Raw genomic sequence first — 20,633 nt, 5'->3', positions numbered from 1 at the left:
ATGTTGGAGAGGCAACCACACATTGATGCTTCTCTCCCTCTCTTCCCCTCTCCCTTCTCCTCTGTGTAAAAATAAATAAAATGTTAAAAAAATAATGATAAAGAGTATATATAGTAAATACATAACCCAGTAACATAGCCATTTATTTTCTATGCAAACAGATGGGTCAGACACAGCCCAAGGGGCCATTTGCGAAGTGGTTTACTAATTCAGGCTCCTTGACGGTTCTTTATTTTCCCCCAAAAGTTTTATTATGAATTATTTTAAACCAACAGGAAAGTTGAAAGACTATTATAGGACACACCTATATGCTCTACACCTAGACTCCACCGTTAACATTCTGTCATCCTTGTTTATCATGGAATCTAACCATCCCTCTCCCAGGTCATAAATTCTCTCCATAATTAAGGGGGAGGGGTTAGCAAGCTCCAGGCAGCTTACCAGTGGTGATTCCAAAGGATGCCACTTGCACACATCTTAAACCTCAGCATTCCAGGCAAACTGGGGTGTTTTCTCCCTAGTCTGATTTTAGGGACACGGGAGGCGGAATCCGGGCTCCGGAGCGCCGGCGCCCCCCGGCGGCTGCACCGCTTGCCGCAGCCTAGCTGGCCGACGGTCCGCCTCTTCTCCCGCGGGCGGGCAGGAGGGCGGGGCGCGGCGGGCGACAAGAAGCCGCACCTGGGCTGGGCGGTGCGGTGGCCGCAGCCCAGAGAGCGGAAGCCGGTGGCCAGGCGGAGAGCCCCGAGCGCGGGCGCGGGACCGCTACGTGCGTGGGGAGCGCGGGGCTGCGCTCGGGTGCGCTCCTGGGTGCTCGCCACCGCCGCTGCTGCGCCTTTGAGTCAGCAAACTCGGCTGCCCGCGGGCCCTCGCCTGCCTCCCTGCCCGGAGCTGCCGCGCGTAAGTGACAGCAGAGGTGCCGGCCGGGCCTCCCCGCGCCGCAGGGTGGGGACCACAGCCGGGGGGCGAGTCGCCTGTCCTTGCCTTTCCAGAGGCGTGGGGCTCTTCCCGGTGCGCCCAGGTGCTGCTCGCCGCGGTCTGGGAAGAGGTTTGGGTCCTCTGGGTTAGGAGCGGGGGAAGTGTCTCCTCTCCATCTGAGGTGTGCAGGGGAGGAAGACATGGTCGTTTGCCAGGGGAGGGCACGGAACGCATTGATCCAGGGCTTCGCGGCTAAAAAGAGGAGAGGATGGGATTGAAGTGGAATCCTGGATGCCAGAAAAAGTGCTGTGGCACCTTACACCAGGCCGGGTTTGGGTGTTTGTTTGTTGTTTCAGATTCATGAAAGGGTAGCTTTGGGTTTAGACACTGGGAGGGGTAGCAGGGTATTTTTTCGTGGAATTGTGGGATTGAGAGAAAATCCACGTTGACCGAGAACCAGGTTTGGTGCCAGCGGAGAGCAACAGCCTGTTTTTCAGTTCTGATGCATCATGCTTGGGTTAAGATTATCCACGGGTAATTGAGGGGAATGGTCACGGGACTCAGAGCAACATGTCCTGCTTGCAAGGGTGAAAAAAATTCAACTGAGTACATTTTAAAGATCTTATTGACTTTACTCACCGATTCATGAATGAGGCAGCATTCCATATAGCAGATAGGAGGGAGCTCCCAGGGGCTGTACAAAATGGAAGACTTTTGGAGGCAGAAGGGAGCGGACGTGGAAGTTATAGTTGCAAAAATCGGATTGGTTGTGAGAAGGTCACCTTCCTTAGGGGAAGGGAAGGGTCTGTCAAGCAGATTTCCTCACTAGTACTGACCAGGTAATTCCAGACGGACTGATTTAAGATTCTACTCCTGGTAGCGGCTGAAACTATAATTACATTTGGTGTTGTCGCCCTGGCCAGTGGCTCACTTGGTTGGAGTGTCAACTCAGACACCAAAAGGTTTTGGGTTTGATCCCTGTTCAGGGCACATATCTAGGTTGTGGGCCTGATATCTGGCCGGGTATGGGAGGCAATGGGTCGATGTTTCTTACATCAGTTTCCCCCTCCTCCCCCGCCTCTCTCTCTAAAATCAATAAAAACATATCCTTGGGTGAGGATTACAAAAATAAAAACGTAAATTAGGTGTGGTCTTAGTTTGGTGATGTGGGGATTAGTATAAGTGACCCCATTTTGGGCCTGTTCTCTCTTTTTAAACACAATGAAAGGCTTTTATTTCGGCAAGACACGTTTACATGTAAGAATAATGGAATTAGACATTTAGAGCAGGTAGGAGGCTTTCATGTGATCTCATTCAAACCATTCATTTTGGGGACGGGGTAATTAAGGCCCCGGCTGGGGAGTCCTGCAGCCAGATGGGGGTAGAAATAGGCCTAGATTCCTGTGGGCTGCCGACTCCTGTTTTGGGGTTCTCCACACGTTTTGGGGGTGTGAGGTGGGTGTAGGCCTGGGAGGTACAAACTCCCTTTATTCCCCTGGGCCAGAGGGGGTGATGTGGAAGCCACTAGGGACAACTGACTTCACCCATTGACTGAGCTTAGCCGGGGCGTCTCAGTCCGGGAATAAGAGGTGAGGTGAGGTGCTCCCACTGCTTCTGCCACTGCTTCCAAGGACGCCTATTCCTGTGGCTTTTTTAAATTTTTTAAGGCATGGGGCTGCTTTGAATAAAGATATAAAAATAAAGTATATCCAGAAGTAAATATATGATGATATGAAGTAACATAGTTAGCATTGACTTGTCTTCAGGGGGATCATGCTGTTTCTTCTGCCCTTCTATTTCATGTTCGTTTCTGAGCTTAGTGTTTCCCTGAGGTGAGGAAACTGGTGTCGGAAGAGTGGGGACCCGTCCAGGGGACGTGCTCCCCATCAGGGCTCTCTCTCTCTTTCGCTTTTTATTGAATTTATTGGGGTGGTCACCAGGGCTTCCTTGACCAGCACACCCCGCTTATCTCCCCACTGCGCCGGGCTGTGGTGTGGACTCCTCTTGTTTTACTTATGCGAAGTCGTCCTGGACCTTGGTATCCAAAGAATAGAGTTAGAAATAAACACCGTTCTTTTTCGAATAAAAGCGTATGAATTAAGACTAATGTTTGTGGTCTAAAGCAGCAGTTGGACATGATTTTGGAGCACTCTTGATATCTCTCCTCAGCCTTCACTTATTTCTACTTTCATTTTGAAGGGTTCACTTGGTTAGTTAGGTAAGCCGTTTTGGGAAGTGGCTTGTTTTTCTCATTTGCGCTGTGGTTTAACAACCCCTCGTGAAGGGCAAGGTCCGGCCTGTGCAGTCTTTCATCTCTAAGAGTGGCCAAATAAGTGAAAATGCCAATTAAGGGCAATGCCCTTTGGCGTTGGGCCCAAGTCATGGTTGGCCGCCCTGGAGAATGCTCCGGAGTTCCCACTGTTTTCACCGACCTCTTTGTTCCTCTGAGTCACCCAGTAGGTGATACTCACCTTTTTCTCGAAGCCCTGTTCAAATGGGCCTTTGTGTTGGTCGTGGTTACAACTTCTGGTTTCAGACTCAGCAGGGCTGAAATATTGGCACAGTCAGTTGCTAGCTGAGGGGCTATCAGCAGGGCACTTAACCTAAGTCTGATTTATCTCTTATCCAGAAATAACTTTAGGTCACGATAATCCTCGTCCCCCAGGACAGTTAATAACAATAGCTGCAATGTATTGAACACTTGTGGTACGCTAGGCATTGTGAAGAGTTTTTAAGTGGCAGGCTCATTGACCCTCACAAGAAACTTACGAAGCAGCTCCTGTTTAAACTGGGGAAACTAAGGCATCATGACGTTTGACTCCCCTCAACTCTTCAGCTCACAGTTTTAACCACCCAGCAAATGTGTTCCAGATTTCTCTAAAAGCTCATACTTACTTAGGGCTTCATGTGTGCCTGGCCCCGTTTCAATTACCCTATGTATATTAACAATACTTGAGATAAGTACTATTTTTAGCCTGCCTGCCTTTATTTTACAGGTGAAAAAACTGAGGCACAGAGCCTAAGTCAGACAAGCAGTAAATGACGGAGCCAAGGTTGAAACTGGGCAGTCTGGTCTTGGAGAGGGTACCCTCGGCCATTGCCCCATGAATATCGGCAAGGGGCTCAGCCCAGCCTCAGTCAAGGGCAACTCTTAATTGGCATTTTCACTTATTTTTCCTTAGTCACCGGTCCCTCCTCCCAGTCTCTGCAGAAAAGATGCTTTTAGTTCTGTAAATGATTCAACTTTGTGTATGAACATGTGATTCTGTATACATTTCTGCTGTATTCTCTGTTATGTTAAAAACCTTGTGGTAGGCCCTGTTGATCTTCACTCTGGAAATACAGAGACAGGCTTTAGGGAGTCTGTGAACCCCCTGAAAGATGTACGTTTTCACTACCCATGCGTAAAGGAGCATTATTCTGGGGTAGAGAAGCCACAGCTTACTCTAGATTCTTAAGGGGTCACCCATGGTAGAAAGAAAGGTTAGTAATGGCTATTCCATTCTAATAACCTCATTTTTTAAGTGAGGCAACTGAGGCGTAATAGAGAGGCAGAATAACTTAATCTGAACTATGCAGCCAGTTAGAAATCGAACAGGGACTACAACTCAGGTCGCTGGCCCTCCGGGGTCTCATGTTCTTTCCATCACACCCCAATACTTCCCTTGGGGATAAGGGGTGCCAGGTGAATCAATTAGGAAATGCCAGAAGACTCCTGGTCCTCTCGCTGGGCCGCCGCACTGTGTGAGAGACCAGTACAGAGGAGGCGCCCATCCAAGTACAACATCCTTTGGCATGGCATCCGGTTGGCGGAACCACTCTACTATGACTTAGGACGAGAATCCACAGCTCTGAAGGATACAAGCAGGGAGGTTAAAAATTGTCTGGGCAGAAGATGGGGAACATGCATTGGTTGGGGCACAAGGAGGCCCTTCAGGCCTCTTGGTAGAATTGTGGTGTTTGGGAAGTTTTTGGCGAGACATTTTTTAATTCAAACGAAATACTTTTTGGTTAGACTAATAACATCCGGTGTTGGTGAGGGTGTGGGAAAATAGATTGTCACCGTATATTTTGTGTGGAGTGTACGTTGGTACAGCATTTTTAAAAGGCACTTTGGCAGTGTTTAGAACACTAAAAATTGTGCATCCTCTCTGAGGCATCGTTCCCATTCCTAGGACTTTATTGCTCAGAAATACTTACCTACCTGAATAAAGTAGGAAGTTGCTATAAATGAGCTGAGATGGAGAATGCCCATTATATATTGAACTAATGAAAGCAACTTGCAGAACAGTAACTATAGTATGATCTAATTTTAAAAAATAAATAATAGATGCCAATTTTTAAAAAACATATTTAAAAATTTACTTACTTTTAGGGAGAGGGGAAAGGAGGGAGAAAGAGTGGGAGAGAAACATCAATTCATTGCCTCTCACATTCCCCCAACTGGGGACCTGGCCCGCAACCCAGGTTTGTGCCCTCACCAGGACTCAAACCAGCAACCTGTTGGTGCTTAGGCCTCCGCTCAGTTCACTGAGCCACACCAGCCAGGATGATAGATGCCTATTTCTTCAAACTTTTCAATTTTGAAATAAATGTAAACTTATAGAAAAGCTACCAAAATAACAAACCTCTTATTTTAAAGAATAGTGGGTATGTAGTTCTAGAAAATGCAATACTTAAGGATACCTGTGATAAAAAAATGACCTAAATGACTTACAACGACAAAATGCCTGGATGGGGGTGTCTCTCCTGTGTGGAAGACCCGGTCCTCCAGGTTTCCAGGTGGGTAGTCCCAGCTGCCTTTCCTGCTGCATTTTCCCCAAGATTTGCCCCAGCCTCCACGCCTGCAGGCAGGAGTGTGATATAGCAAGGAAATTGCTCAATCCAGAGGTCAATTTACTCTAGATTATGTGGTTGTTAAGGGTTTCAAAAATTAGCATTCACTTCTCCCAATTTAGTTTTATTTTCTCCATGCAGTGCAAAACTAGTTCTGCTACCCTTCCACTGGTGTTTTCTCAGCATTTTCCCTCCCTCCAGTAAATGTCTAACCTGGGCTTTCTGACTTTGACAGTGAAGATCTTATATAATCTACCCGTGCTGTTAGAAACATACACTATAGCCCTGGCCAGTGTGGCTCAGTTGGTTGGGTGTTATCCTGCAAACTGAAAGGTTGCCAGTTCAATTCCCTGTCAGGGCACCTGCTGGGATTACAGGTTCAGTCCCCCAGTGCGGTGCAGGAGGCAACCGATTGATGTTTCTCTCTTACATTGATGTTTCTCACACTCTTTCTCTCTCCCTTCCCCCCCTCTCTAGAATCAATACAAGAAAAACAAGTTAAAAAAACATATATTCTCTTGCACTAAAAAAATATGGCTCAGTCACCTTCCCTTTCCCCTGTCCCTTCCCCCAGGGCTGTCCCTTTGCCTTCCTCTCTCCTCAGCTCCAAGGGACCTTCTTCTGCCTCTGTAACTTGTTTGCAGAGCCTACACAGCTCAGCTGGCTTGCTCCTACCACTTCTGTAACTTTCTAAATAAGCTTTCTCTTAAAATTTGAAGAACAAATACATCTCATTACTAGCAGAACTCACAATGAACTACGTTAGTAGATGTCCTTGATTTTTTTTTTTCCTCCCCAGGCAGCCTGGATACTTTAGGACAGTAAGAAAGGGGAGTCTGGAACCCCTTTCCGATTAAGAGTGGTCCCCTCCATTAGGGTGCCCTGGGTTCCCGGAGGTGGAAGAACAGAAAAGGGGTGAGGGAGATGAAGGGGGACACCCAAGGACAAGACCGACTGCACCCAGGACCAGTCCTGAGTCCAGGTGTGTGATGAAGCTTCCCAACTCGTTTCCGGGAACGTCTTATACGTTTGGCACAACGGCATGTTTTGGGAAAGAGATGGGGACCGACACCTCTGCAGGACTCCCCACGCACGGCACGCTGCCCTGGGCGCTTGGACTGACACCATGTCATTGGATCCTGCGAAACAGGAATCAGTGCAGCCATTTCTGCTGTCTAGACATAGTTCACGATGTGAACCCGCACTTTTTTCCCCAGGGCCTTGTTTTAAGATACTCACCACTGTGTTAGCTTTTAGAGCCAAGATGGTGTTCTCTCTGATAAAATGCTTAAGGGGAAAAGTTTTAAGTCATGTTAAGTACCTTATTAACTCTAGGATTCTGAGGGCCCCACTTCTGAGCCTCAAACCTATGCCATGAGGATTATAATGGCTGTAAATGTGGGGTTGGGTTATCATAAATTTGTTCACTTACATGACAGGCAACCAGGGCTTTTCCCTGGTTACTTACAAAAAACCATGCGGTAGGTGGGAAACTTCAGAGAATTTTAGCTCTGAGATCAGTGGCACAAAGTTATTTTCTTTTTCTGTGTCCCAACCCCCTTGCCCATTTCCCAGCTCGGGAGTGCCTTTTCCTCCTTTGTGCCTCTTTCTGCTTCCCTGGTTCCACTAAGGCCCCCGCAGCGTTTGGCCAAAGTTCCCCGGGGCATCAGAGAAAATGTGGGAAGTCACAAGTCAGGCCTCGTGGGGCTAGAACTCTGGACAGCTGTCGTCAGTGTGACGTGGCCTGGAGAGCCACCTCCTTTGCGTGCAGGAGACAGGTCCTGCCTGTGCCGGCTCCCGCAGGGACAGTGCGAGCTGCTTCTTCGACAGCTCCCCCGAGGGGAGCCCCACGTTAGCACCACCCTTTGCATTCAGATGGCCTCCCTGTCTCACGTTGCCTCTGCAGGCAGCCTCCGTGTCACAGCCTGGCACAGCTTCTCTCTGAAGCACAGCACAACTCCAGTTCATCGGTCCACGCAGTCCAGCGGGGCCCTCGTGGGATCGCTTACTCATCTTGCTGTGGGCATGCCCTTACCCTTGTTTTCACCAGCACGTCCAGAGGACACCTGGGCTTCCGGGGCTCCCTGCTCCCCAGTTCCCGTGGCCACTTTTGCTGCACGCCCACAAAGCTAGGCCCGGAGCCCTGAGCCCCTCAAGCCCAGTGTTGCCATCTCTGGGCAGAATCTGTTTCTGATAGTCTCAGAAATGAGACAGATGGAGAGAGAGAGAGCTAGAACCCTAAAGGAAGGGGGATGGGAGTAACATTTTGATTTGGATTCTCCTCAGCTAAAATCAGCTACTGGGAGTTCAAATGCATTGTTGGTGGCGGGCTGCTAAGGACTTTGAGAAGGTTTATTGCTTTTGTTCCCCCCTCCCCCCAAGATTTACAGTGTTCTTGCCAACGCATCCCTTTGTGCTTTGGCTGTTGCTGGTTACCAGGAAGAGAGACCCCTCTAAAGTTAGCACTGACAATGGGGGCCTGTTGTAAGGATGACACAGCCACCCCAGAGGCTACAGTGTGGACTGCAGAGCCCGAAGTTGCCCTCCCCCTCCTCTCCCAGGGGCAGCAAGGTCTCTAGGCCCCTCCTCTGTGCCTCCGTGGGATTTCTCAGGGTTTTTCCCCCCGAGAGGGAATTCCTCTCTATGTAGGCGTATGTTTGGTGTGTTTGGGGAAGGGACTGAGTTCAGGGTCTTCCTATACTGACACCTTGGGCCTGCATTTGGCTCAAAATGGCTTGCCTGGCCCCGATGCCATTCAAGTGCTCACCCAACTGCGCTGATCCAGTCTGTCAGGGCTCCCCTCCTCCCGACACCGGACTCCTCGGCTTTCCTCCGCTTCTCTGGCTGCCTCGCTCTGTCCCTTCCCCAGCCTCTGCCTCCCCTCTCCTCCACCCACTCCAATCGACAGCTCCTCGGGTCCGGTCCGCGGTCCTCTTGCATTTCTCTACACTGTCTAACTAGATCTGTAGTTTTCAAACATTTTTTTTTATCTTCCACTTTTTTTTTGCATTTTGGGGTTTTATTTTTTTTTAAAGATTTCATTTATTTATTTTTAGAGAGGGAAGGGAGGGAGAAAGAGAGAGAGAGAGAAACATCAATGTGCAGTTGCTGGGGGCTGTGGCCTGCAACCCAGGCATGTGCCCTGACTGGAAATCGAACCTGCACTGCTTTGGTTCGCAGCCTGCGCTCAATCCACTGAGCTACACCAGCCAGGGTGTTTTCAAACATTTTTGTGCATAAGAACTCTTGGGGCATCTTGTTAAAGCAGATTACTGGACCTCACTTCCTAGATACTCTGACAGGTCTAGGATGAGACCTGGGAACCTGCATCTTAATTACCAGGTGATCCAGATGCAGTAACCAACACTGGACTTGCTGGTGTTCTTCGTTTCTCTGACTTTAAACACTAATTTCTTGCTGCAGATGTCCGGTTGTTTCATGAGCCCCAGGTTTATACATTTCACATTGAATTTGACCTTGGCTCCTTGAATGTGTCACAGATGGCTTACATTTACGGGCCCAACACTGTTGATCATCTCCTATCTGGTTTTGTGGGGTAACACTTGGACAATTTGAGGTCCTCTTGGAGAAAAAAACCCACAGCATTGTGAATGCAAAATGAGGTACAGGACCACTGAGGCAGTCCATGCACATGCAGGCTCAGAAACTTGAACTTCTGTAGCTTCTTGGTGAGTCCTCCGCTGCTCTCCACTCCCAACACAGTCTCCTCCGACCTTCCCCATCAGAATAAATTCTTACTGCCATCCGCTCATTTGTCCAGGCCGGGAACATAGGCACCATTTCTCATCTTCACCCCACACGTGAGCCATCTCAAGGTCCTGGCTGATTGCCCCGGTCTGTCTATCCACCCCCTCATGTCCGTAGCTCAAGCTGCTGTCACGTGCTTTCACATTAGCTTCTGATCCAGTCTCTCTCATTCCATCTTGTTCCCTCCCCTCCAATCCAATTACCCGAAGGCAGCCGGAGTAATCTTTTAAAGCTCACAGGCTGTTTCTGTTTCATCTTGGTGTCAGCCCTGACACACTGATGGAAAAATGTACCCTGCCGCATGCTTTGCTGGTTCAGCAGAGTTTCCTAAGTTAGTGGAGATGTCATCTTGTGGGGCTCTTGACCTTCTACTGTGTCTCGTGAGTCTTCTGGGTCCCTCTCTCTGCCTCTCAATCTCCCCCACTCCCCTCCTCACTTTCCCATGAGCTCCAGTCTTCCCTCCAGGGCTATGGCTATTCCCAGTTCCCCTCTCAAACTTACAGACCCAGGAGGGTTCAAAGTGCAGAGCAGAACAAGGGCCTTTGTATGTAGGAAACTTATACTCCTTAGAAATTACTATAAATACAAACACATGCAAAAGAGTTTGCTATTACGTGATGATTACCTTCTCCTTTCTTACTGACATAGCAGCCCTTCTTACTGTAGAGCGGCGTTCGGAAGGCCTTGGAGAAGGTGGTTGTGCCTGCAGCACCCCGGGTCCCGGCCTGGGTTGGAGGGTGGTGTCACCATAGCGCTGGGCTCTGGTGTCTCGGAGCAGGAGACTGGAGCCTTTCCATCAGCTGTCTGTGATGCTCAGGCCCTGAGACCTGGGCTCCTTCTGCTCAAATGCCCGTGGAAATGCAGGAAATTGATTTAATGATTTACAAGGAAGTGTAGACCGGATGCTGGCTTTTCCTATCAGCTCATTTTCCTGATGGTTGGGCAACACTGAGAAACCGTGACCTCCATCTGGAGAATTTTGCTAAACTGAGTCTGTACATAACATATGTCAAATGCCCTTGGATTACAGTCAGTACTTCAGGCAAGTAGTTTAAGGAATAATCCTGTTGGCATTTACCTCCTTTTAAAAGGACTTTCCTAATGTCTTACCTTAGCCTTTTTGGGTCAAGGCCAGGCAGTGAACACCCTTGGGTAAATGATTTACTGCAGGGGAAAGGCCAAGGCGTGTGCCTCCCATGTGTGGGCTGAGTTTCAGAGCATCAAGATTCAAGACATTCTGCTCCTGCAAGTATTACAGTCCTGTCTGACAAAACAGATACTTGAAGAGAAAAAAAAAAAAATATTTAAAAAGGAGTAAGTGCTCTGTGATCCCGAGGAAGAGCCTTCAGCAGTTTCCCCCTCGGGGCTCTTGGGAAAGTCTAGAACAGATAAGGGATAGTGACCTCAGTGACAGTGAGCTCCAGGCACACGCCTCCATATTCGCTCATTTGATCATTGCAGCAGATCCATGGAGTAGGCAGTTATACTCTTTTTACCGATGGGGACACTGAGGCACAGAGCCTCAGTTAAGTAATTTCCCTTGGTGAAGGGCAGAATAAAAATTCAATTTAGGCTGTTCAGCAAGAAAAAACTGTACTGTTTTTCCCATTCACTGCGTTCCTCCTGCTCATTCTAAAAACTGAAAATGATACTCAAAACGGAAATCTCTCTTCTCCCTTGACCCCCAGGTCACTTGCCAGTTCTCCCGTATCTGGACTGATGTCACTGCGGGCAGATTTCACTTGACCAGTGGGTCACCATTCCTGGTGTTGGCTGTTCTTACAAGCAACTGAAATCACCTCCCCAGCAGCAGCTCTTGCACGACCGAGGCCACGAGCTTCGTGGGAGGCTGTTCTTTCCAGTGTGTTGCAATGCCCTTCTTTTTTGAAAGAGCGTTTATCACTCAGTTTCAAAGAGGAACATTTCATGCTGACTCTGGCTTCTGATTTGCATGCCTGTACCCTTTTCTCACCTCAGCCTCACACTGTTCTCCAGATGCCTGCAGACCAGGTCCGGGTCCGCGTGGATGTCTGACCCCATCCCAGCTTGTTCGCATTCTTTCCCTCCTACCTCTAAAAACTGACCCTTTCCGACTTCTTCCTTCCGCAGTGACTCCAGTCTCCTGCCAGCCACCCGCCCGTGCGTCATCCTGGACTTCCTTTTCACCCCTGTGTTCTGCGCCCATGTTTTTCTACATATATATTTAATTTTTTAAAGATTTTTTTTATAGGATAGCAACAACTTTTCTTTTTTAAAAAAGATTTCATTTAAGCCCTGGCTGGCATAGCTCAGTGGATTGAGCGTGGGCTGCGAACCAAAGTGTCACAGGTTCGATTCCCAGTCAGGGTACATACCTGGGTTGCAGGCCATGACCCCCAGCAACCGCACATTGATGTTTCTCTCTCTCTCTCTCTATCTCCCTCCCTTCCCTCTCTAAAAATAAATGAGTAAAATTTAAAAAAAGATATTTAAAAAAAGATTTCATTTATTTATTTTTGGACAGAGGGGAAGGGAGGGAGAAAGAGAGGAGAGAAACATCGATGTGCCAGAGAAACATCAATTGGTTGCCTCTTATAAGTCCCTAACTGAGGACCTAGCCCATAACCCAGGCATGTGCCCTGACAGGGAATCGAACAGGCAACCTTTCGGTTTGTAGGCCGGCTCTCAGTCCACTGAGCCACACCAGCCAGGGCTATATTTGTTGTTTTTTAGAGCAGTTTTAGGTTCACAGCAAAATTGAGGGAAAGTACAGGGAGGGAAGATCTTTTTTTTAAAAAAAAGTTTTTGTATATAGAAAACTGCCTGGATGCATTTTGTAAACTTTTAGATTACATTTATGGGGGTGACATTGGTTAATAAAATTATGTAGATTTCAGGTGTACAGTTCTATAATACATCATCTGTGTATTGTATTGTGTGTTCACCCAAGTCAAGCCTCCTTCTGTCACCATGTGTCCCCCTTCTGCCCTCTTCTGTTCCCCTCACCGGGGGGAGATCTTATGTACCGCCTGCCTCCCCTCCCCCGTCCTTGCCATCGGAGTGGCACATATGTCATTACACCTGGTGAACTTACATCGACACATCATTATCACCCAAAGCCCACACTTTCCGTCACGGTTCACTCGTTGGGTTGTACACTCCACGTCTTGACAAGTGTATGACACGCGCCCACCACTGTAATGCCAGTCAGGATAGTTTCGCTGTCCCCCCAGTCCTCTGTGCTCTGTTTCTTGTTATTTCCCAGTGCGCCTTTCCATCCCCCTCCCCCCTTGAGTCCGTGATCTCTTCTGCTGGCTGGTGCATTCCAGCAGCTCCCTGACGGGGCCTGTGGCCTGTGATTTCTGTCACTTCATCCTCCCCCCGTGACTCCACCAGAGGAGTCATTGCTGTCGCGTCAGGCGTCCACTTACTGTGGCCCTGCCTTCCAACAGGACAGAAGCTCGAGTTCCTCCTCTCTCCCTCAGGGACTTCCCCATCCTGCAGTGCCCACCAGAGTCCTTTACCTCCTCGTCATACTCTGCCAACACAGGCCCTCTACTCCCGGGGGCTTGGACCCCTCAGTCTCCTAAAAGTGGCAATGCCTCTCAGTCACCCCAGGCTGGTCCTCTTTTCTTTGCTTGTCCTAACACGTGCTTCAAGGCCTCATCAAGCCGCCTCCCCTTCCGTGAAGCCCTTCCCTTGCCATTCTCCTTCCTCCTGGAGCCCTGGTATCGGTGGTGTTTCCTTCGACTCATCCAGTCAGCTTTGTGTTACAAGTGACTGTGTCGTATCTTCGTCTGGACATCTTTAGGTCTTAGAACTCAGAGAGTGTTACAGTGAAAAAATACCCCTCTGCAAACAGAATGATCGGTCAGACAGTAGGTGCTCAGTGATTACTCACTGAACTGACTTGTTGTCCTCGTCTAATTACCCACTAGTTACCCTTTATAGCTAAAGACCATAAAGAGGCCTGTCACGTGAGCGAATGCACTACGCTCCTCCTGGTATCACCTGCGTTCCGAGCACGAGAAAGTCATTTCCTGATCTTTGACTCTTGGTCCCCAAGTTCATACACAGGTGGAACTCTGCCCCCACTCCCATCCCAGAGACATTCGAGATATCAGTAACTCAATTCATTGGCTGGTGTTCTCCACTAGTTGCTATCTTGCAAGCATACGTTTCAAAGGAGGCAGCTTGGATGCCGTGTTAGATGTGTGGTTGTTAAGAGCGAGGGCTTTCTCCAGTTGAGCCGCCTGGGCTCAGATTATGGCTCACATACCAGCTGCGTGACCTTGGGCGCTGTTTCCGTGTTTGTACAATTGGGGTAATAGCACTTGGCTTGGGGGGTTCTTTTGAGGAGTAGGTGAGCTCATTGATATTATAGGCTTTTCACCATGTCTGGCAGGTAGTTAACAATCAGTTCTTTTTAGTCTGATTGCTATTTTCAATTATTAAAGGCATAAGTTTAACACTATTCCTCAATCTCATCCTCCGCAGTGCAGTGGAGCTAGGTCAGGAGGAAGGATAGAAACAATAGAGAAAGACATGCAGCCTTCAAGACATTCCATTCTGGGTTCTTACTGGCTACACGCTTTCTTCTTTCACAGGAAGGTGGTTAACCATGAGTGGGAGGTGGCGGGCCGACAGGGCAGGCAGGCGCTGGCTGTGTGCCCATCCTCCCAGCCCACGTGGCTGGGCTGCTTAGGTACTTATTTTTAGAGAGAGGGGAAGGGAGAAAGAGAGGGAGAGAAACATCAGTGTGTGGTTGCCTCTCACATGACCCCTACTGGGGACCTGGTTGGCAACCCAGGCGTGTGTCCTGACTGGGAATCCAACCAGCAACCCTTTGTTTCGCAGGCTGGTGCTCAATCCACTGAGCCACACCAGCCAGGGCTGGGCTGCTTAGATACTTGATGGTGATGCAGAAGTGGAGAAAATTAACCGGGACAAATTCAATCAAATTTAATCAACCCAGTATGTACCGAGCACCTACTGTATGCCAGGCACTCTGCAAAGCGCTATGGTTATAAAGTATGAATGATTTGGACAAGGCCCCTGCCCTCATGGGACTTTGAGAGGACAACAAGAAAATAGATTAGCAAATGAAATACTACAAACTGTGATTAATTCTAAAGAGAAAATAAGAGGGTAGGTAGAGTTTTATTGGGAGAATTTGCTTTAGTGGGTGGTCAGCGAAGGCCTCTCTAAGGAGGTGGCATTTAAACCAAGACCTGGCTCTGGCCAGGTGACTTAGTTGGAACGTTGTCCCATACACCAAAGGTCGTGGGTTCGATTCTCAGTCAGGGCACATACCTAGGTGGCCATTTCGATCCCCAGTTGGGCATGCACTGAAGGCACCCGATGCATGTTTCTCTCTCACATCAATGTTTCTCTGCATCTCTCTCTCTCTCAAATCAATAAACAGATAAACATGCCCTGGGGTGAGGATTAAAACACAACAAGTATAAGCCTAGACCTGCAGGACGGGAAGGAGCCCCCTTGGTGGGCTGGGTGGCGAAGGTGGGAGGAAGGCCAGAGGGAACAAGAGGCACGACAGGCGCGAGGTGGGAGTTCCGGCACGAACCCGGGCAGGGCGGCTGGACGCTGTGAGTGTGCGGGAGAGTAGGGACAGAGGAGTGTGCAAACACGGGCCCTGGAACAGTGGCTTCCAAAACCTTTCCTAGCATCAGCAATCTTGAGGGGGCATGCGACAGGTTCCCACAGCGGGACTGCTGGGGGGCGGGGGCCGGTGAAGGCCGGGCTGCGTGTGGTAGTTTGGAAACAGCCCTCCTGATGTGGCTCTCCCTCGCCCTCCCCGCCCCACAGTGAGGAGCACTGCTGCTCGGGGCGCATCTATTCAGAAGCCCCGAGATCTGGGGACATCACATCTCTACTTATTTCATCTTTCAGTTACAGTTCACCTCCGATGCCATTTGTACTTGCTGCAGGTGTACAGCAGAGTGGCCAGACAGTCATCCCCTTTACAAAGTCATCCCCCCAATATGCCAAGTGCTCGGCTGGCACTGTACGCGGTTATTGCAACATTATTGACTCTCTTCCCGGTGCTGCGCTTTGTACATCTCTTTTCAATCCCATTCTGCCAGGTGAAACGGGCACACCGGCGGAACACGGAGTGCTGCCCGGGGCTGAGAACGCTGGCATGGCGTTGAGGATGAGTCACTGCGCAATGGGACCACTGTGTGACCCACTTAAGTAAATACTGTTTTTCTTGAATAAGAGTTATTATTCATATTCTTTTGAAGTTACTTACAAATGACTTTGGAGGTGTCCTTTAACATTTTAACGCATGTGGATGTCATCCTTTTGTTCTGAGAGGCAGCGTGGGGAGAGGAGAGAACAACTTTTGGCATGTGGGCGTCCTCGGTGTGAGTCTGGACTGCGCCGTGTGGCTTTGGGTGGTCACTTAGCCCCTCTGGGGGTTGGCGTCCTGTTCTGTAACGTAAAGCGAGTAAGTCCTGCCCTGCCTGCCGCACACACTGTCGTGAGGCAGTGCTTGATTAACTGCCAAGCACCAGAAGGTGAGCGTTTACTTAAAGAATTAGATTTTGTTTGCATACATTACGGCCCATGTGCATATTATGGCCGGGATGTAATTCACGGCCATAGAAGAGAACGGTTCACTGCTCGTAGATGCTTGGCCTCTAAAATAATCCACAGGAAAATATTTTTATAACTTTGCAGTAGGAAGGGGTGCAAAGGTTTTGCTCAGTATGGTGCAAAACCTAGAAGCCGTAAGGAAAAGATTGATAAAATTTGTTACCTAAAAACCTTTGTCATAGCAAAAGTCCTGAAAGTAAAACAAAAGAGAAACTACGAACTGGAAAAATGTATTTGCACTTCGAGTTCTATATTAAGGATGAATTTCCCTAATACACAAAGAGCTACAAGTCAATAAGGAAAAGAATATAACTCTACAGGAAAATGGTCGAAGGCTATGAACACACTAGCCACATGAAATAAATTCATGAAACACATGAAAAATGCTGGGCTGCACCCATTTTTAAAATATCAAGTAAATCACACTGAAATATGCCACGTCTCACCTACCTGGGAGTGGCAAAGAGAAGAGCTTTTGAACACCTTCCGTGTGAGGAAGGATGTGGGCAAACAGAACTCACACGCGCCTGCGTGGTGGATGTGTGTTAGTTCCCTGCAGAGGGCACCTTGCCAGTATCTGTCGGAGCTAATAATTCACATGGTCTTGCTTGACTCGGAAATACCACTTAGAGAAGTTTATCTTCGGACAAATTCACAGGCACCCACTGAGCACTGTTTATGATAGCGAGGGGGTGTCTGTCAGTGGGGGCTGGTGGAATTCTGCTTCTCTGCGCAGTGGAATAGTACGTACCCACAAGAAGAGAGCAAGAACACTGCGGGTGGCTGGGGAGCAGGCTCTGCTGGTAAGAAGGAGGCATGGAAAGGACTGGGTGGGATGCTCTTATTTACAGAAAAGGAGGGAGCAAATAATAAGCAGGTCTTGTGCTTGCATGTGCATGGAGTATCTCTGGAAGGATAAAAATGACTAGGAGGCAGGGGAAAGAGGGAGTTTTATTTTATACCCTTTTGTACTATTTTACTTTGAAATAGGTGTTACATTTTAAAAATTAATAAAAATAAAATACAAAGTGAATTTTGTTTGATCCCCAGATTATCAGACATCTTTTTTTTAAGATTTGATTTATTTTGTAGAGAGAGGGGAAGGGAGGGAAAAGAAGAGAGAGATAAACATTGCTGTGCAAGAGAAGCATCCATTGGTTGCCTCTTGCACACCCCCAGCCAGGGACCTCTCCCACAACCCAGGCATATGTCCTGACTGGGAATCGAACCGGTGACCTTTCAGTTTGCGGTCCAGCACTCAACCCACTGAGTCACACCAGTTAGGGCTAGACATCTTTATGTGTCCACCATACAGTATCATTGTCACAATGCGGGACTATTAACAGGGGAGATAGTCTCCTTCAAGCCCTGGGTCAGTTTGGAGACACAAGACTAATGTACATGACAGTCAGAGGCCAGGGGAGGGAACGTGTAATCAAGTATTCAGGGGCTGGTGTAGCTGAACTATGATGTGGATTCAGTCCCATACTTGCCAGGGGCCCACCGTGTTCAAGGCTTATGTACAAAGATTGTGGCAGGTAGAATAATGGCCCCCAAAGGTGTCCACATGCCGATCCCTGAACCTGTGGATGTATTTTGTTACACGGCAAAAGGGACTTTGCAGATGTGGTTCAGCGCCTTGAGATGGAGAGGTTATCTTGGGAGAGATTATCCTAACCCTAGCCCTAATCTAATCACACGGGTTGTTAAAAGCAGAGAACCTTTCCTGGCTGCGGTCAGAGGCAGATGTGACCACAGAAGAAGGGTCGGAGAGAGGATAGGTTGCTGGCTCTGAAGATGGAGAAGGAGATTGATGCATTCCTCAAGCCAAGGAACGCAGGCAGCCTCTGGGACCCGGATGAGGCCAGGGGGCATTCCTCCCTGAGAGCCTGCAGAAGGGACCCAGCCCTGCAGGTGCCGTGGTCGTGGCCTAGAGAGATCTGTGTTGGATTTCTGACCTCCAGACCTGTAAGATACTAAATCTGTGTTGTTTTAAGCCACTAAATGGATGGCAATTTGTGACAGCAGCCGCAGGAGATGAATACAAAGATGATGTGGGAGTAACGTCGAAGCCTTGTTCTCAGGGGCTTTCTAGTCTAGGAGGGGAAGGACCACGAGAACCCAGCCAGTCCTCACGCCACACGGATGTGGGAAATGGCACGGACGTTTGCAAGGAGCTGTCCACAAGGGGGTCCGGGCAGGCTTGGGGCGGAGGCGGCAGTCCGGGTTGTGCTGGGAGGAGGACGCTGGAGCTGACGGTGGGCTTGAGTCTTGGCGCAGCCTTTTACTACACAGGGGGCCTTGAGAAGGTCACTTGATCTCTGGGTGCCTCGGTCTGGGATCTGTAATGTGGGGTTACTAATAACGCCTCCTCGGCGGCTCTCGTGCAGAGTAAAGGGGTTGCTGTGTGTAAGGTACTGGGAGTAGCGTGTGGCCGTACTAAGGGCTGTGGAAGCATTTGTGGTTGATATTTTGCCCTAAAGAATGGGTAAGGCAGAGGTAGGCAGAGAGAGGTGGAGCATCTGGGGACAGCAGGGCCGCGGCTGGGGACAGGAAGAGGAGAGCTGCCGGTCACTTGAGGTGAGGGAAGGCTGGGACAGAAAGTAATGCTGTGTGGGAGCGTGGAGGCAGACGAGGTGGCCTTGGAAGCTGGACTGGGGTGTGTCCTCTCAGTGCCCTAGCGGGATGACAGTGAGGCTGGCTGGTACGGGCGCGGGTCGGGTTTCCCTAAGCGGGGAGGCAGGTTCAGTTTCTGAGCCTGACTCCAGAATCTTCTTCCCACTCACCTTGTCTGCTCTATCTCCTCACCCTGAACGACTCACCTCTAACCCAGGTGATCCCTCCCCACGCCCCCTCTGTGTTCCTCACGCGGCTCTGCAGGTGGATTTAGGGGCCACCTCCTAGAACCTTCTCGGTACTGGGTCACCAGGCCTCGGTGTCCCTAGAGAGAGAACTCTAGTGCCTACAGTGGGCTCCCATGTGTGCACACTCATAACTACCTGCTCCTTCAAAGCCAGCTTTCTGCCTCTTCTGTGTCCCTGTAGAATGAGGAGCAGAAACCTCAATTGTGCGGCCTGGTAGGTCCCCACCGGCTGATGGCCAGGCCCGGGGCTGAGCCTGGCTTAGCCCTGTGGTCTTTCGGAAGCCAGCTTCCTCCTGGCCTGGCCGTTTGTGGTTTGCAGCCTCCCAGCCCATAGAGCTGGTTCCTGAGTGAAGGAGCCGCCAGCATCTTCAGGGTTCTTGGAGGCAATGGTCCTGAGATGAGGGCTCTTGAAGCAGAAATGGGGATCTGGGTTGTCCAACCAACGGCCTCTTCCTTGTGTGTTTTCCTCTGCCTTTTGGAAACCCCTCTTCCCTCACAGCTGCTCAGACTCCTCCTGCTGACGCTGTGGTACCCGGGACCTCTCAGGGGTCTGTCCCTGAAACTGGGGACCCTCAGCCAGGACGTCTTCCTCCTTTAGTAGCTTTGTGCTCCTGGCTCGTTACATTTTCCTGCCCCTCCCCTTACTTCTGCTTTTACCCCCTAAAACCTTAGACGATAGAGTGTCAGTCTGCCAGGGCCTCTTTAATGCTGCATTGTGGACTAAGTGGGATGGTGCAAAGGGACAGGAAGGTGATAACAAGTGGCTTTATTGTTGTCCGGAGAGGAAGTGCCCTGGACTGTTTGTGTCCGGGCAGGTCATCACATCACATCACTGTCCCTTCTTAACTGGGAAACAGAGACCGTAATCCTTTGCCCCCCTCAGAGAGTGTTGTGAATAGGGTATCTTTCAGTCATTCACCCATCCGTCCATTATAATTCATTGAGTACCTACGTAGAGGCAGGTACTGTGTCAAGCAACCAATCAAAATTAGTGATAAAACAGGCTGTGCCTGCCCTGCCCTTGTGGAGACAGTTAACAAACAGGACACGAAAGCCTATGTGATGACATCTTATGGGGACAAGGTCATGCCTGTGATAGGGCCAAGTTGTGATTTTAAGTTCACCAGGACAGAGGCCACCCCATGACCAGCGGCCTGGGCTCGGAGTCCCCTTGGTTCTGGGCGGTGGGTGGGGAAACTTCTGAGATCACTTTGTTTTTCCTTCTTCCCCTTTGTCTCGTCGGGGAGGTCCTCTTTCCTCTTCCAGAGCTCACACAGCTGGCATCCGGGTGGCTCCTGCACATGTGCCCCGTCTTTTCCATCAGTGCCTTCTTGGAACGAGATCAGGGGGAGTCACCGTCCAGACAGGTGAGCGTGGCGGTGCCCAGGTGTGCTCCCTGGACACGGGGCTGCTTCCCAGGGCTGTGCTCAGGAGCGGGGAGAGGAACTGGGCTTCTGCAGCAGATGACAGAAGCTTTGGTCTCTGTCAACTTCAATGTCATTGTCGGGAGGAGTAGCTGGACGTGTGGGACCATTGTGATGAAGCAGTTTGAATTGCTTAATGGGATTTCCAAGGAAACTCAAAATGCCAGCAGTCATACGTCGATCTGGCTATGGACTTACTTCATTCAAAGTGTTGGCCACACATAATTCTT

At 49.5% G+C, this 20,633-nt stretch overlaps 1 protein-coding gene across 2 annotated transcripts in view; it reads left to right on the top strand.

Annotated features, from left to right (window-relative positions):
• Nucleotides 1-697: 697 nt before the first annotated feature.
• SNX10 (sorting nexin 10) overlaps nucleotides 698-20,633 on the top strand; it is a 57,712-nt gene continuing 37,776 nt past the window's right edge. Inside the window, exon 1 of one of the 2 annotated variants that reach the window (XM_028525657.2) lies at nucleotides 698-897. The gene's annotated coding sequence lies outside the window, so the exon portion shown is untranslated. Of the gene's footprint in view, nucleotides 898-20,252; nucleotides 20,347-20,633 lie in introns of those variants that run through there. The other variant, XM_036010466.1, reaches the window with a different exon arrangement.

This window comes from Phyllostomus discolor, chromosome 10, assembly GCF_004126475.2.
Source record: "Phyllostomus discolor isolate MPI-MPIP mPhyDis1 chromosome 10, mPhyDis1.pri.v3, whole genome shotgun sequence".
NCBI lineage: Eukaryota > Metazoa > Chordata > Mammalia > Chiroptera > Phyllostomidae > Phyllostomus > Phyllostomus discolor.
The sequence above is the reverse complement of the archived record's forward strand: the minus strand, read 5'-3'. Positions and strand labels throughout refer to the sequence as shown.